Here is a 10832-nt window from a genome sequence, read left to right as displayed (position 1 = left end):
GGCTTATGGCTAACAACTGGTACTCAGTTATTGTGAATGGAGGTAGGAATGGTTTTTTCCATTCTACAAGAGGCCTCAAACAGGGAGATCCACTATCCCCAGCCCTATTTATTTTAGGTGTTGAGGTACTCTCAAGACTGCTCAATAACCTTCATCAACACTATTTGTACAAAGGTTTTCACATGGAGAAGAAAGGTCCATTGATTAATCATTTGAGTTTTGCTGATGATATAATCACTTTCACTTCAACATGTAGATACTCTCTCAAGTTGATCATGAAGACACTGGAAGTGTATGAGCAGACATCAGGCCAGCTAATTAACACACAAAAGAGTCAGTGCATGATCCCTCTGAATACTGATCCTGAGATCACTGAAAGGGTCACTTTTATCACTGGTTTCAAAATAACTCATGGCCCTATTACTTACTTGGGATGTCCCTTATATATTGGACGTCAAAGGATCATATACTTTAATAGTATGGTGTCCAAAGTGATATCCAAAATTAGAGGATGGTAGACCAAATCCCATCAATCGAATCACTTTTTCGAGAAATATGAGTCATTTAAGTCATACAAGTAAAGAGATCTATTCATTGATAGCTTTTGTGAAGTATGTGTTGCAGTCCCTCCCAATTCATCTTCTATCTGCTGTGATTCCAACTTCCACTACTCTCAAACAAATAAAGTCTCTTATAGAAGACTTCTTTTGGAGATGGGACAGAAAAAAAAGAAAATACCACTGGGCATCATGGGAGACCCTCAGCTACCCAACAAAAGAAGGGGGTGTTGGCATGAAAAATCTTAAAGATGTCTACCTAGCAATGCAGTATAAACAATGGTGGATTTTCAGGTCTAAGAAGACTCTATGAGGGAGTTTTTTGAGGGCCAAGTATTGCAAAAGGGCACATCCAGTAATCAAGAAATGGGACACTGGTCAATCACTTATGTGGAAACACATGATGACAAACAAATCTGAGATTGAGCCTCATATACAGCGGCACTTTAACTCAGGCTCTTGTAGTTTTTGGTGGGATGATTGGCTAGGAATTGGACCCCTAGCTTACCACAAAGAATGTCTACCTAGACTTAACAATACCACTGTCTCAAAGTTCCTGAATAATGGAGAATGGGATGAAGAGAAGGTGAGGCAACATGCACCACAACACCTGATACAAAAGATTCTAAGTTTTTCCTTCAAGTATCAACTTGACCATCCAGATACAGCCTACTGGAAGCTGACCTCAGATGGAAACTTTACTTGTGCTTCAGCTTGGAACCAGATCAGGCCAAAAAGGAACAAAACCATGACAGACAATAATATATGGCATAAGAATATACCCTTCAAGATATCTTTTCTTGTCTGGAGAACTCTCAGAAGCAAGTTGTCCACCAATGAAAATATTATGCACTTTGGTCATGCAGCTGCTCAATGTTCTTGTTGTTACAGGCCAGGATGGGATAATATAGATCACATATTTATCTCTGGACACATGGCTAGACATATATGGAAGTATTTTTTTGATTGCTGGGGTATACAACACAGCAGCAGCCCCATGAGGAGCAATTTGATGAAATGATGGCTGGCTAAACCAAATAATGAAGTCCATAAACTATTATTGCAAGCTACTCCTATATTTATTTGTTGGAACCTATGGAAGAACAGATGTGCTAGCAAATATGGTGGCAAAAAGTCAAGCAGTACTAGAGTGAAGTTCTCAGTAATCAAAGAACTATACATGCTGATCTTCACAGCTTTCCCTTACATTAATTGGCCAAGTGACTGGAAAGAGCTAATAGCTATGGTGGAAAGCTGCAGCCATGAGCTGAAAATCATCCAAGTTAGTTGGCATAAACCAGCTTACCATGTGGTTAAATTGAATACTGATGGAAGTGCCTTGGATAATCCTGGAAGAACTGGAGCTGGGGGCATCCTAAGAGATCATAAAGGAAACATCCTTTATGCATTTGCTGCACTACTTGGAATTGGTTCTAACAACCAAGCTGAGGTACAAACTGCAGTCATAGGCATTATCTGGTGTATTCAACATGGCTACAGCAGGGTTCTACTGGAGGTTGACTCTGAATTACTTGTGAAATGGCTAAAACAAGAGATCACATCTCCCTGGACCATCAGGAATTACATCACAAACCTGCAGGAGCTGATCATAATGCTGGATTTCTTTCAATGTAAGCACATCTATAGGAAAGCTAACTTTGTTGCAGATACACTTTTCAAGCATAGCCACAGTGTAGACAGCATGGTTCAATTCTACAGTGCTCAACAACTTCCTAAGGAAACAAGAGGATACTACATCTTGGAAAAAATAGGGATGGCAAACTTTAGGAGGACAAAACTGAAAAGGATCAAACAACCTCCTTGATTTATATATCATTAATTGTAGTACAGAATTCCCTATGTATAAATTCATAGATAGGAATTTTGTAAAGGGGAGAGTCTCCCTTGTTTATTGTCTTCCTAGAACAATCAACTTACCCCTTGAGGTAAGGATTAGAATAGATATCTTCCTTTTTCTTTTCCTTTGTGATTGTGCAGGTACCTGCAGATCAGAAATATATCAGCCAACAATTGTAATTCACTTCAGGTATCATGCTACTTTGAGCCTTGGGTTAGACTTGCAGCAGCTGAGTTTAGAGTTCTTGCACCAATAACTCAACAACATAGGCCACACTACAGCAGAAATAGTGATAGCAACTGAGCAACAGCAGCAGCAACTCAACAGCAACAGCAGAGCCCAGAAGCAATCAACAATCCTCAACAAATACACCATGCAACATCAAAATGACTCCAGCTTATGTAATATTACAGCAAATACAGTATATGCAAAGACCAAGAAGTTTCAACTCAAACGGACAATTGGAGACGTTAGTCGAGCGACCTTGAAAAAGTTAGCCGACTTAAGCCTAATGAGGGAGCAATTTGCAATTTGGAGTTTCCAGGCCTCCAAATGTTGCATGACTATAGAAAATATAGTAATTGCAAAGCCCAAGAAGTTTCAGCTCAAATGGATAATTGGAGACGTTAGTCGAGCGACCTTGAAAATGTTAGACGACTTTTGTCTGTTTCTTTGGCCTCTTGTAGGTGCAGGTTTACAGAGCTTCAAACGAAGGGAGACTAAATACTGGCATGCTAAGGCCTCCCCAACACTCTCCAACAATCCATACATGCCAGCTACTATGCTTTATTGTTTGCAGAAGTCCTATGGCAGCCAAGCTACTTGGAATCCTTGGTGGGTTACTTGTTTGAGTGCAGGCTACACTACTGGCTGGAACACTCCAATATGCAAGGCACCATCAGATGAGCTTCCAAGCAGCTGCACATGTCAGAGCTACGACACCTTCAAAATGCAGCATGCAACAAGTCAGTGCCAATATTTTATCAACAACAACTCTAAGGCTGCTGGTTGCTACAGCTCAATATATTTCCTCTCCTATCATCCTCCCTAACTGATATATACATGATCTTGATGTGGATGCACCCTTCCATTTGGACTTACTTGGTATGAAAAGACTAAAAAGGGAAAAGATGAACAGAACTTCCTCACCCCATGCGAGATAGAAGGTTCATATACTTGTTCTTCTTCAATTTAGCTATGTATGATACGTAGCGTAGTTGAATAGGACTAGTGTAGGTTACTTTCTTGTTTTCTCATGGAAGGGGAGAGTCTCCCTCATTTATGCTTTCTTAGTCGACTTGTACCGGGAGGAGTCCTCCCATAGGTTTATTGCTTTCCATCTAGTAATGGGGATGAGTAGGCCAACCTGAGTAGGTCGGCTGACTCATGAACCATCCTAAGTTCGGAGGTAAGGTTTATGTCCCCCTCCGTGTATTTTTTTTAATTTTATTTATGATAAGACTTGGGGGTGCTGCTCAACCCCTAACTGTGCACGAGAGGTGGGAGCCTCGTGTAGGGTCTGTTCCCATAAAAAAAAACCTCTAAAACTCAAAGTTTACCAAATATCTCAATTTTTTAAGAAAACTACGAAACCGACATCAGATATTAATCAAATATGACTTGGAGAAACTACTAGGAGGGAAACAATTATCTTTTTATGAAAATTTCCAAAAATAACCTTTAGGGTCATTACAATAATGATGCAGATGCATGACATACCCAACCAAATGCTAGCAATGGTAGTTTTTCTGATAGCTAGCTGACATCATAATACCAAACTGTGGCCATCTATACAATATATATAGTCGGCTGGGAAAATTGACCCCTTATCTCGATTATAGCTCAAAGTACATGAATAACATGTCATGTATGATATGAATTTGAATGCACATAGTAAGCCATGACAAAGAACTTAGTCAATCTTGGCTTATTGGTACTCTTATTTCTCATAATCTCGTAATCACTTTCGTAAAGCATGCAAATGCCTTATAGAACCTCATATGCTTTTTAGAATAAATTTGAACACTCAACTTGACTCTAGAAAAGTAAGTTAAATCTAAACATGTTCGTAAAGAGTTTAAGGTCATTAAAGAATCTTATCATAACTTCAATTAACTTTTGTACAATCATTTAGGCCTATGAAACTCATAATAGACTCGAAGCTCTTGACTCGACTTCAACTTAGAAAAATTAACCATTTAGGAACTCAAAAGGAGACTACCATGCCTGACTTGATTTAGGAATGATCCAAGATGGTAATAGTATGATCCTTTTTAGAAACAAGGTGGTTGGACAAGTATATAACCAAAAGAATTGAGTATGATATTTAGTATTAATATCATTTTCAAATAAAATTTTCATAAAAGCTTTTGACTAGAAAGAACGGCTTAACAACTCCCTTAGATACAATGTAACAATTTTCCAGCATTTTATCCTCACTCTTAGGACAACAACTCGATAATAGACATAATGAATAAGAAATTTGCCACAAAATAACTTTAACCATCAAACATACTTCCTAATTTTACAAGCATGATAATGATAAGATAAAGTCAAGAATTAAGTTTAGACGACATCCCAATGCCCTTCACAAAGGGTCTTCCTAGCAATAGAATTGTAAAAATGACTTATTCGATGATTTACAATTTTTAGAATTCGTGCGATATGAAAAAGAGAATTTTTTTTTCCTTAACATACCTTGAATACTGACTTGAATAACTTGATATTGACAATCGATTTTCTTTATACGATCACAAATAGAGTTGGAATATATATTTTTCCTAGCAACTCTTTTTTCAATCATGCAAGGCCGACTACAATAATTTAAGGAAAGCATTTAAGCATGTCCTCTGCTTAAGCAAGGAAAATAAGGTGGATAAGTATGTGCGTAGGTGTATATATATATATATATATGCATAGTAATTAAATACTTGTATCTTCATAGACAAAAATTGATAAAAAGTGGTTGTATATTTTTCACAAGGTGAAAATAAAAACAATAATAGAATTTTTAAAGATATGCATTTATTATATTACGTAAGAGGCGGTGGTTGTTTGTATATAAAAGAATTCCTTTAGTTACTTTTAATAAAGTATTGATTTCCACAATTTAAATTGTTGAATATTTAATGCACACATTTTAGTACTATTTACTCCACTTCCATGTGGAAAAAAATGGAGGTGCCATAATTCCTACCCCGTTATGTATTTATTCGGGGCACTGCATATGTTCATGGTAAAATATATACAATTATTTTTTGAATATATCATAATTAATAAAAAAAATTATTTTGAACAAAGCCTACCGCTTATACTGATAATTTCTTGACATAACAAAACTTACCATCTCCATTAAAATATTACTAATTGATAAAACTCTTATAAAAATAAGGGCACATATTAATTTATCATACCTAAGATATTTTCATAAATATTTAAGATATTTTAGGAAGGCAATAAATATCTATATTTTTCAAATTTCAGTTAAAAATATGATGTTATCAAATCACACGTGGTGCTATGATAAAACTCTCAAATTTTGGCTCGTCAACCTTCTATATGAGACAAAGGAAACCCATAAACACCTGAGGTGTTATAGTTTTCTTCCAATGTTTTCTTCTTCTGTTAGATGGGTTTGAAGCACTTGAGCTGATAGTTTTTCAAAAATAATCCATCTACCTCCGAGAGGTAATGGTAAGGTATGCACGCACTTTACCCTCCTTAGGTCCCACTTTGCGAGATCTCACCAGGTATGTTGTTGTTGTTGTTGTACATATAAGCCATTTTTGTAATGGTAGGGGTATATGTGAGCTATTTTTATAATGTTGGAGGTATATATGAGCCAGTTTTATAATGATGGGTATATCATCTTTTAATGACAAAGTTAAGGGGTACATCATATTATTTTTCTAATAAAAATAAGTGGATAAACTAACATAAATATTGAATAACAAAAATGTTTTCATAAAACATAAATTTATGCTTTTATTTCATAATTTTATAAGTTATGTCATTAGTCATAAGTCATATTTTGTCATGGTCCGATTTCTCAGGTCATGATGGCACCTACTATAACCCGTCAGTAGGTAAGCCAACCTGTAAACCCATAACCACAAGTAATGGGTTTGAGGGCATAAACTAACTATGAATGGAAAATTCTAACCTACACAGAATAAATGAGCAAAAGAAAAACCAAAACACGATATATACAACAAAAGATCCCTCCCAGAACCTGAAAGTCACAAGTATAGGTCGAGGCCATAATACATTAGTAAGGTCGAGGCTAGGGTTGGTTACTCATATGCTCACCATAATACATCAATAAGGTGGAGGCCGAGGCTGGGTATCCGGATGCTTGACATACAAGTCAGTAGAGGCCAAGATTGAGCACCCAAATGCTCCCCGATGGAATTTTAGAACGGAGGCCGGAATAGGGTACCTGAAGGCTCACAGATACTTTATCCGATAGTGCCTAATATTCTTCTTTTCAACTGGACGCTAATAGTTTCGAGAATCTCCTCCCCATGATTCAAACAATAAACCGCCAAAGCTTGAACCAGAGCTTAAATAGAACGATGACAAGGTCTAGTATCACTGTTGCATCTCAAAAGTCACAATTATGTTGAGGTATAAGTAAGGGTATTCATAAGAAAAAGGTTACCGCCTAGGTAAGGCCAAACTATCAGGCACTAACCTGCTACACCATTCTATAAGAATCTAAGCCCGTTGGTGCGACGCTAGGGTAACCAAAGAAAGTTTATGTCCTATACTAAGTCCAACATGCTCCACAAAACCAACATCATATGTATTCAACTCCACTTACAATACAAATAAGTAACGGAAAGGATCACATACTTTCAATTACCCAATGAAAGCCTAAAACATGATTTCTAACATCTAAGATATAAAAATAATCTACCCAACCTAAATTTCAACAATCTCAACATGTTTTCACACATTCCAGCTCAATCTAAAAGAAGCAACGTCCTAGCCTATCAATAGGCTAAACACGCATGCTCCAAATAACTATGTTGGAGCTTTTCCCTTCCGAACGACCTTGTAATGCTTCCATGCTGTCAAAAATAGAATCACAACATCGTTATGGTTGTTTAGACACTAATTTTATAATTTTTAGACCCAGACTAATTTCAGAGTCTAAAATGGGAAATATGGGACCCGCATCCGAAATTCTGGAATTGACCCCAAAAACTAGTCCAAAACAGTACCCCAAGCTCAACAATAGAATTATAACACAACCCGAGGTTGGAAAACGACATGAATCTCTCATGTAATACATTCACAAATTTTAAGCTAAAAAGATGAATATGGTAGCATCTTTGATTAGTGATTTCTCACAAATGACACCCCTACGACTCAAACCAAGCATTCTACGATGTTTCTTTCAAAAAACCCCACAACATAGCCTCAAAAATTACTAAAAATGGAGCTAATATGGCTAAGATACAATCCTCCAAAATTCAATATAAATTAAATATAAAAATGACTAAAGGTAGCAACTAGTTTCATAAATTTACCTCACACGAAACCTTCGCTCACCAACGGATTCCCCATGATATTTTCTTGAACTTAGACCCTTGAATCCCCAGGACACTCGTGCGCAAGATTAAATAAAAACATGGATGAACACCCATAAGCCCACTGGGTACAAAGAATAGCTACAACTATCGAGGCTAGGAGCCAAGAATATGTGATGCCAAGAACTGATGTACCACGTCATTTCAAAGACAAAAATCTCCAAAAATCTCTGAACTAGGAATGCTCTAGGGGTCGAAGCCGGGACTGGGATCCAGATGCTCGCTCGAATATTCAATGTGTCCAAGGCCAGGATTGAGTACCCGAATGCTCAACATAATATATCAGTAAGGTCGAGGTCGGGGTTGGGTACTCAAATACTCACCATAATACATCAGTAAGGTCAGTGCCTAGGCTGAGTACCCAGATCCTATCCATAATACATCAATAAGGTTGAGGCCGGGGCTGAGTACCTGGATGCTCATCATACTAGCAAGTCGATAGAGGCCGTACTGAGTACCCGGATGCTCTCCGGTGGAATTTTAGAACGGAGTCCAGGATTGGATACCCAGAGGCTCACAGATATTTTATTAGATGGTGCCTAATATTCTTTTTTCCAACTGGACTCTAATAGTTTCGAGAATATCCTCCCCAATGAGTCAAATGACAAACCGCCAAGGCTTGAACCGGGCTTAAATAGAACTATCACAAGGTCTAGTATCGCCGCTGCATCTCAAAAGTCACAATTATGTTGAGGTAATAGTAAGGTTATTCATAAGAACACGGTTACCACCTAGCTAAGGATAAATTACTAGGCACTAGCCTACTACACTATTCTACAAGGATATAAGGCCACCGGAGCGACGTTGGGGAAACTAAACCAAATTTATGTCCTATACTAAGGCAAACATGCTCCATAATACCAATATCATATGCATTCAACTCCACTTATAATACTAATAAATAAAAGAAAGGATCACGTACTTCCAATTACCCAAAAAACCTAATGAAAGCCTAAAATATGATTTCTAAAACCTAAGATATAAAAATAAGCTACCCAACCAAAATTCCAACAATCTCAATATGTTTTCAGACATTCCAGCTAAATCTAGAAGAATAAAACTCGTAGCCTATCTGTAGGCTGAACACGTGCTCCAAATCACTATACTGGTGTTTTTCCCTTATGAACGACCTCGCAATGCTGCCACGTTGTCAAAAATAGAATCATAACATTGTTATGGTTGTTTAGACACTAATTTTATAATTTTTAGAGATGGACCAATTTCGAGGTCTAAAATGAGAAATATGGGACCTACATCCAGAACTTCAGAACTGACCCCTAAAACTAGTATAATACGATATTCGCTGCGAAAGAAATCCACAACTAAGCCTTAAAAATCACTAAAAATAGAGCTAAAATATCCAAGATACAATCCTTCAAAATTCAACATAAATTAAATCCAAAAATGACTAAAGGCAACAACTAGTTTCGTAAATTTACCTAACACAACTTTCCCTCAAGTTTCTAAGCTCACCAATGGATTTTCTAAGAAATTCTCTTGAACTTTGACCCTTGAATCACCAAATCAGGTCTATATAGACCAAGATATAAATTCTCAAAGTTCTTCAAAAATTCACTTCAAAAATGGACATTGCCGCAACTAGAATCAAGATTTTATCTCAGTCAAATCCTCAAAATCAGTTTCTAGGATCCCCGATGCATTCTCCTCCAAAAATCTCACAAGTTTGCCTTTTGAATCACCCAATTTGGAGCTCTAAAACTCAAGTTATGGGTTTCTAAAGTTGGAGAAAATACACAAAAACAGGGAACGCACCAGCAATTGATGCACTTTTTTGCATAGTCCAAAAAATCTCTGACAGGATGCTCGGGATTCGTTCAGAACCCGCATGTGCAAATAAGATATTTTACCCCACAAAATTCCTATATGAGGTCATTTTAATTAAAAGTGATTCCTACACCCAAGTGTCATTGTAAGCCACATTCCACAACGGGTCTCGAGATTAGACCGAAAGCTTGGGATGTGAACAAAGGATCGTTGTAGACAAAACTCAACATTTGAATATTAACCGCGCTGTCAAAATTTTCATTTGAGCGTGTTTTCCAAGAAAGTTGATCAAAGTCAATAATAGGCTAACCTTAAAAGTCAAAAGAGTCAAATGGCCCCAAACTCATATCGAGTGCCTCGATACTCATGCCGATCATGCTTCTAGCCTAATTTGGACATTTTGGAGCTGATGAAACTATCATAACTTGAATTCTAGGTCTGCTTGACCCAAAACTCAAGAAGTCGCAGCTAAACCAACTTAGGCCTTGAAAATACCAAAACGGGTTCTGGACCTCTAAAAATTCAACCAACACTTCTTCTAGACCAAATATCATCCCCTAAATCCAATAGATTCATCATAATTCCATTCCGAGCATTGGAACTCCAAAAGTTGACCAAAATCAAACTTCAAATTCCCAATTCAAGAGCTCAAATCTTTGTTACAATTCCAAACCTGATTCTGTAAACTCTAGGCCAATTTCTATATTTTGGAGCTGATGGAATTGACGGAATTTAGTTCTGAGACACGTAGCTCCTACTGACCCCAAACACCACATTTGAACATTTAGAGCTTATAAAAAACTCAAAATTTTCAAAGACTCAACTTTTCATAGATTTTTCTGAAAACCAACACCTGATACCAATCAAAAATGACTCAGGACAACTAAAGAAAGGGATAAAATGGTCATTTTATGATAAATTCCAAAAATAACCTTCAATATTATTACATCTACCCACCAGTAGTAAGCCAATCCGTAACTCGGAATGACATGTAATAGGTTTGAAGGCAGAAACTAATCAAGAATGAAAAATGCAAAA

This window comes from Solanum dulcamara, chromosome 5, assembly GCF_947179165.1.
Source record: "Solanum dulcamara chromosome 5, daSolDulc1.2, whole genome shotgun sequence".
NCBI lineage: Eukaryota > Viridiplantae > Streptophyta > Magnoliopsida > Solanales > Solanaceae > Solanum > Solanum dulcamara.
Note: the sequence above shows the minus strand (reverse complement) of the source record.